A 7017-nucleotide genomic window follows, 5' to 3' on the forward strand; every position below is an offset into this window, starting at 1 on the left:
GGGTCATGCCTGTGCTAGGCAGGCGCTTTACCGCTGAGCCACAATCCCAGCCAGGAAGTGTAAGGTTTTGACATACTGATTGGGTGACCACAGACAGGTCACTTAACCTCTCTGAGCCTCCTTCAACATTTAGGAGAATAAAATGAAATAATACCTGTAAAAGTATCTGCACAGACTGTTACTTTTGTTCCTTTCTTGTCACTGTACGTCACTACCTGTCACTATGGTGGTACAGATCAACTTAGAGTAGGGAGAAGGTCCTAGAGGGCCAGTGTTCGTGCCTTCTTCCAGGCCTTGGATGACCTCAGGGCTCTGACTGGTAAGTGGTTGCTTTCTTGTCATTCTTCACACTTCTGCTAGAAGTGGTGTGCATCCAGTTGTGTGTGCCTCACTACCCCTGGGGAGCAATTCCACCCTTCCCACCACACAACTCCTCAGTTCCTTCCCCCTCTGCAAATATCTTCCCAGCTTCTTTAGTGGGAAGGGAGTGGTGCTTTCCTGACCTCACCCCAAGGAATTCTCAACCTCGCACAGTGCAAAGGACAGGGCCCCCTCCTCACATGCATAAGGTAATAAGAATTGCTCAGTTATCTTTGGTTAGAGGTTGTGTTGCAAGCAGGACTTCTTCACATTTATTGTTTTGTGTACTCTTTGCAATAACCCTCTGAAACAGGCACTAGTATTGCTATCCTCTTATTACAGATGAGGAAACTGAGGATCCAGGAGCCTGGCCTCAAAGTTCTTTCTCCTAACCCTGCTGTAACTTCCAGAGCTCCTATTCTGATTCTTCCTTTTTTTATTTTGTGGCCTTTCCATCTGGTCACTTTGGAGTCATCCAACCTGATTCAGCAGCTTCAAGGGTGCAAAGTCAGACAGAAGCCTGATCTAGCATCTGGGAAGAAGATTGCTAAGAATTTCTGAAGACAAAGATGAGGATGGATGCCAGATTCAACAGTTGGCCTGGTACTAGAGACTTGTTAAGAAAATCACCACCACTGGGCATAGTGGTGCCTGCCTGTAAGCCTAGCAACTGGAGAGGCAGAGGCAAGAGGATCTCAAGTTTGAGATCAGCCTTAGCAACTTAATGTGACGCTCAGTAATTTAGTGAGAACCTGTCTCAACTTAAAAAAAAAAAAAGACTGGGGATGTAGCTCATTGGCAAAGAGCCCCCTGGGCCCTAGGTTCCATCCTCAGTACAAAAAAAAAAAAAAAAAAAAAGAAAGCAAAGAAATTAAATCACCATCAAACATGTGGCCTTGGCCTTAGCCCATCTTTCACTCATAATCTTTTTCATAGTGATGCTGCTCCTCAGACTTCCATTATGGAGTTTCCAACAAAGCACTTAAGTCAGAAAGACCATAGATCCTTATCCTTATTCATTGTGTTTCACGACTCACCAAGGAGGAGCGGGTGCTGGTCTATGGCCAATTCCAGGGGAAAATATGGAGACTAGAGAACACTTCCCCTCCTCAAGGCATGCTCTTATCCTTCAGTGCCTCTTTCCTTCTTTCTAAAACAATAACAACTCGAACTAAAGCAGAAATCCCAATAGTAAAAAAGAATGCAACTCGTGCATGCAAGATAATTTCATGTGCTACCCAAGAGATTCAATTTTGATACATGGTATGACAGTATATAACATTGTGTGATGTTACTTCCTTTTAAACATTCTTCCTATTCTGATTCTATCATATAAAAAGATGCTTGGGCTTGGGGGTGTATCTCAGTAGTCAAGTGCTTGCCCTAGGTTCAATCCCCAAGATTGTTAAAAAGAAAGATGCTCATCTTTATCTGTCATCAGAATAAAACCACAATGAGATACAACAACATATCCATCAGGACAGGGTAAATTGAGAAAAAACTAAAAAATGCCAATTGGTGGCAAGGACAGGGAGCAAGTGGAACCATCATGCCCTGCCAACAGGAGTATAAATTTAATACATATACTTGGCAAAACTTGTCGGCTATAGCTACTAAAGTTTAATATACATCTCCTCTATGACCCAGAAATTCTATATCCAGGTGTAGATTCAACAGAAATGTGTGCATATGCTCCTTAAATGGCATGTTCAGAGAAGCTTATAGCAGCTGGGTTCATAATGTAAATCATTCATATATCCATCAACAATAGAATTAATATGTAAATTGAATGAATGGTAAATTCATACCACAAAAAGGTCCCAGCTAATGGAAGAGAATGATCCTCAACTACATGCAAGGATATGGATAAATCTCACATTCATAATTCAGAGCAAAGTAAAAAGAAAAAAGACCAGAGACCAAAATAATTCAGATTGTATATTTTCATTTACATAAAATAAAATACAAAATGGGAGCCAGGCTGTAATCCCAGCGGCTCAGGAGGCTGAGGCAGGGGGAGCACAAGTTCAAAGCCAGCCTCAGCAATTTTGCAAGGCCTAAGCAACTCAGTGAGACCGTGTTTCTAAATAAAATATAAAAAAGGGCTGGGGATGTGACACATCTCCAGCCCTTTTAAATATTTTATTTAGTGATTGAGTGACCCTGGGTTCAATACCTGGTTAAAAAAAAAAAAAGCAAAACAGGTAAAATTCATCCATGTTCGCAGAAGTACAGGTGATGTTTACCCTGTGGGGAGTGGACGTAATAACTGGAGGGTGTGTGGAAGGATCTTCTGCATACTGTTAATATTCTCTTTCTTGGGCTGGGGCTGTAATTCAGCGACAGAGCGCTTGCCTAGCACGCAGGAGGCACTAGGTTCAATCCTCAGCACCACACACACAAAAAAATAAAATAAAGGCATTCTGTTCACTTACAACTCCAAAAAAAAAAAAAATCTCTTTCTTGATCTGGTTGCTTTTTAAATGGTATTACCAATTTGTGGATATTTGTCAAGTTTTTGATTTCCATACTTTTTTGCATATATATTACATTACAATAAATCATTTGAAAAATATTCCTATCTTTCTGATGACTTAGCAGAGAAAATCGCAGCTTGGGTCTGGCTGTCCTTTAGCATTTCTTTCAGTCTAGCTCATCTCTTTTAAACAGAGGAGGGTGTACCAGGCTCAGAGGCTTCAGCAAAGCAACAGTATCCAGTTTGAATCAAATACCACAGTTTTGTTTTTATTGTGTTTATTTTTATGGTTACCATCTGTATATGACCATCCATTACTGAGATTCCATTTATGGTAGTGATATAAAGTTTCCTTTTTAAAATGGCCTCAAGTTAAAAAGAAAAAAAAAGAATGAATTGACTCACATTAAACAATTATGTAAATAATAGCACAGGTGGTACTTAGTTATGGTAAACCATTGGAGGGTAGAGTTTGTGCAATATGGTTCAAATGGAAAAAAGGAGGGATTAGGGAGAAAGGAGAAAACCAGTCTCAGCCTGTCCCATCTCTCAACCAAGCCCACACTGCCCGACAGAGTCAGGCTCTCAAGCCTAAGGATGCAACATTTACAGAGGATTCTTATGAAATTTAAAGGAACAATGGGCAAACCAAGAGATGAGCAGAGATCTTAGGTTCACTCAACAAATGTTTATTGACATCCATGTGCCATGTGCTTTTGAAGACTCTGGGCTGACTGTGATGTACAAGTGATTAAGTCTCAAGCCAGCCAGTAACCAGTTCTGGGGCTGTGGCCAAATCTTTTCACATTTCTAGGCCTTGGTTGATTAAAGTGTCGACCAGTTCAAATGTAGAAAGTATAAGAATAAAAAGGACTTCATTTAGACCTTAGGAATTATAATACTGGGGACAGGTTCAGAGAGTTCTGAATTAGTATTTGGAAGAAGGTAGGAAAAATGGGTGCTTATATAAATTACTGAATGATGAGCAAGAACAGGGGCTATGTGATCAACCTGTGACCATGACCAACCCATGACCATGACTGTGACCAACAGCAGATAAAGAAAAGAGTGTATATATTTAGTAAAAAATGTTCATAACACATGTGTCCTCTTGAAACAAACCTTGAGTCTCTGCACACAATGTGATGGTTCTGTGGTCAAAAATGTGGAGGTGACCAAAGTTCACATCCCAAGCAGCAGCCTGAGACATGCACAGGTCCCACCTCTGTAAAGATCCCTCATTCCATTTTCCAAAACCCTTTTAATGTTGCTTTCATTGTGATTTTTCTTTTAATTCATAGAAGATGTGCTGAGGCTCAGGCCTCAGTGGTAGGAGGTCTTTCTGGCATGGAGCTCTGAGGCTCCTGGGGGTAGGGAAAGGATTTAAAGAGAAGAGGTTGTTGTTGAGGTAGGTGTACTTGTGGGGTAGGTGTGGGAAGGGTAATTGGCTATTAACTTGGGAACTAGCAGAAAAGAATTAGGGTGTGGTTTTTAGACTCATTAGAAAGAGAAAACCACTTCGAGTACTTTACTTTTGTTAAGTCAGCATTTCTTTGCTTGCTCATCTCTACAATTCTTGGCTAACTGATCAACAACTTAAAGGAAGGTGAAAGGAGAATGAATCTCAAAAGACAAGTGAGTAGCTAAAAGATTGAATGAATGTCTCTCTCTGCTTCCCAATAGATTGATCACTATCTTTCATCCCAGCTGCTGAGCATTGCAGAGAGAGAGTGAGAGGCTGTGGCAGGGTGACTTAGCAGAGAAAATCCAGCTTGGGTCTGGCTGTCCTTTAGCATTTTTGCATCCCATTGATGCAGGAGGATGGGAAGTTCAAAGCTGCTCAACAATGTAGTAAAATTCTATCTCAGATTAAAAAAATAAATAAAAAGAACTGGGATGTAGCTCAGTGGTAAAGCATCATTGGGTTCAATCCCCAGTACAAAAAAAAAAAAAAAAAAAGAGAGAGAGAGAGAAGAGGCCCTGTCAAGGTTATTTTTAGAGTCAATATTTTTATTCATTCAACAAACACTTACTGAGTGTCTGCTAGGTGCCACAAGGTCTTTCTAAATTGCCCAGGCTGGCCTTGTACTTGTGATCCTCCTGTTTCAGTCTTCCAAGCAGTTGGGATCAGAGGATTGGGCCACCATGCCCAGCAAGACCCTGTATTTTAGACCCCTGAGCTGGCCATTTTGGTAGTTACTAGCCACATCTGGTTATTGAGCATTTGAATTTTGGCTAGTTAAATTGAAATGTTGAAATGTGCTGTAAGTAGAAGACATACCAGAGCATGAGGATTTAGTATGAAAAAAATATTTTCTCTCTTAATGATTTTTAGTGTTGACTCATTAAAATATTATTTGCGACATACTGAGCTAAAGTATATATTTTAAAAGGATGTAGCCTGTAATCCCAGCTGAGGCAGGAGGATCACAGATTTGAGGCTAGCCTGGGGCAACTTAGCGAGACCTTTGTCTCAAAACAAAATTTATAAAAGAAGGATTGGTGATGTAGCTCAGTGGTAGAGCATTTGCTGAACCTACATGAGATCCTAAATTCAATTCCTAGTAGGCGGGGGCGGCGGGGATCACCTTTCTCTTTTTTACTGAATGTTTTAGTTAGGTTTTTCACTGGTCTGACCAGAACAGTTTTAAGCGAGGAAAAGTTTGAGGGCTCACGGTTACAGAGGTCTTAAGGTCTTTACAGAAAGCTTGTTCCATTGGTCTGAGATCAAAGTGAGGCTGAACATCATGGCAGAAGAGTTTAGCGGAGGTAAGCAGCTCACATAGTGATTCAGGCAACTGAGAAGGTGAGAACAACCCCACTGACCAGATACTGTGCCCCAAAGCCACGCCCCAATTCCCACCTCCTACAGCCACACCCTACCACTTCAGTTACCACTCAGTGAACCCCTATGGGAGATTAAATCACTGATTGGGTTAAGACTCTTAAAACCCAATCATTTCTCCTCTGAGCCTTCTTGCATTGTCTTCCACTTGAGCTTGTGGGGGACACCTCCCATCCAAACCATAACACTATTTTTTAAACATCGCTACTTGAAAAATTTCAAATTGTACATTCATCTCACACTTGGAGTTTACATTAGATTTCTATCCGGCAGTATGGGGCCACACCTCAGAAGGAACTTGGTGGATGTAACCAAGAGAAACATGTTACCAGGCAGGCACCAGACACGGGGACACAGGGAGTGAGGTGACCAGGCGCCTCCCTGAGCCCATGTATTTTTCCTTCTGTAACATCTGTACTCTACATAGCTCTAGTGATTGCCAGAGGTCCAGCTTTGTCTATATTCATTCCTGTACTCAAACTTGCCTGCTGCATCCCTGCTGCCTAACAAATTAAGCCAAAACTCCACATGAGTCAATTGGATTTCCTGCCAATCCCTCATGGCTCCTCCAGGCACGGTCTTTGGAGGAAGTGGAACGACTTTTAATTTCTAACCTCACTTCCCCATCTCTGCACCCTTGCTTTGGCTGAGCCTTATGCTTAGGGTGCTCTTGCTACCCCTTCATTTCCACTGAGAGAATTTCCAAGCTTCAATTTTTGCCTCACCTGGGAAACTCTGCCCTCAATTCCCTGCACCACCTCTTCTCTGAACAGTTCTTTCTCAAAGCCTCTGACAACCAGTTTTACCAATTTCTTCCCCACAACTCTTCAGCTCTTGGTTCCTTAAGATCTGGAACTTGCCTTCCTGGAGGTCTCTAACTCACCTTTAGGGCCAGGTGCCACATGATTCGCTGCTGAACTGGATCAAGTAGGCTCTGAGTACTCAAGTTAGAATGTAGTACAGAAATCTGGTGGAAGAAAGGTGGCATTGGAGGTATTGGAACTTTAAACCTGGAAGCTAGCTTAATAGTCCATTCCTTAGGAGAGACTCTCTGACAAGGGTCTTTGTTAGGGTCACATACCAGGGAGATGGGTGAATAATTAAGGCTGAGTCCACCCTGGAATGACGGGGACTTGGTGGGGGGGCAGCTTGGCTGGTGACTCAGTAAACCAAACAGAACAATGGAAGCTATGTTTGTCTATCTGCATTATTGAAGAGAGCTTTAATTGGTCCTGTGTCAGGGCTTTCTCTCACACTTAGGGGTCTGACCTGACCTTTCCAAGACCCGGCAGCAGGGCAAACAGGGTTATCTCTAGCAGCAAATGCCTCGGATCTG

This window comes from Marmota monax, unplaced genomic scaffold, assembly GCF_021218885.2.
Source record: "Marmota monax isolate L192 unplaced genomic scaffold, Marmota_monax_Labrador192_F-V1.1 WCK01_AAM20220418_F8-fsc00041, whole genome shotgun sequence".
NCBI lineage: Eukaryota > Metazoa > Chordata > Mammalia > Rodentia > Sciuridae > Marmota > Marmota monax.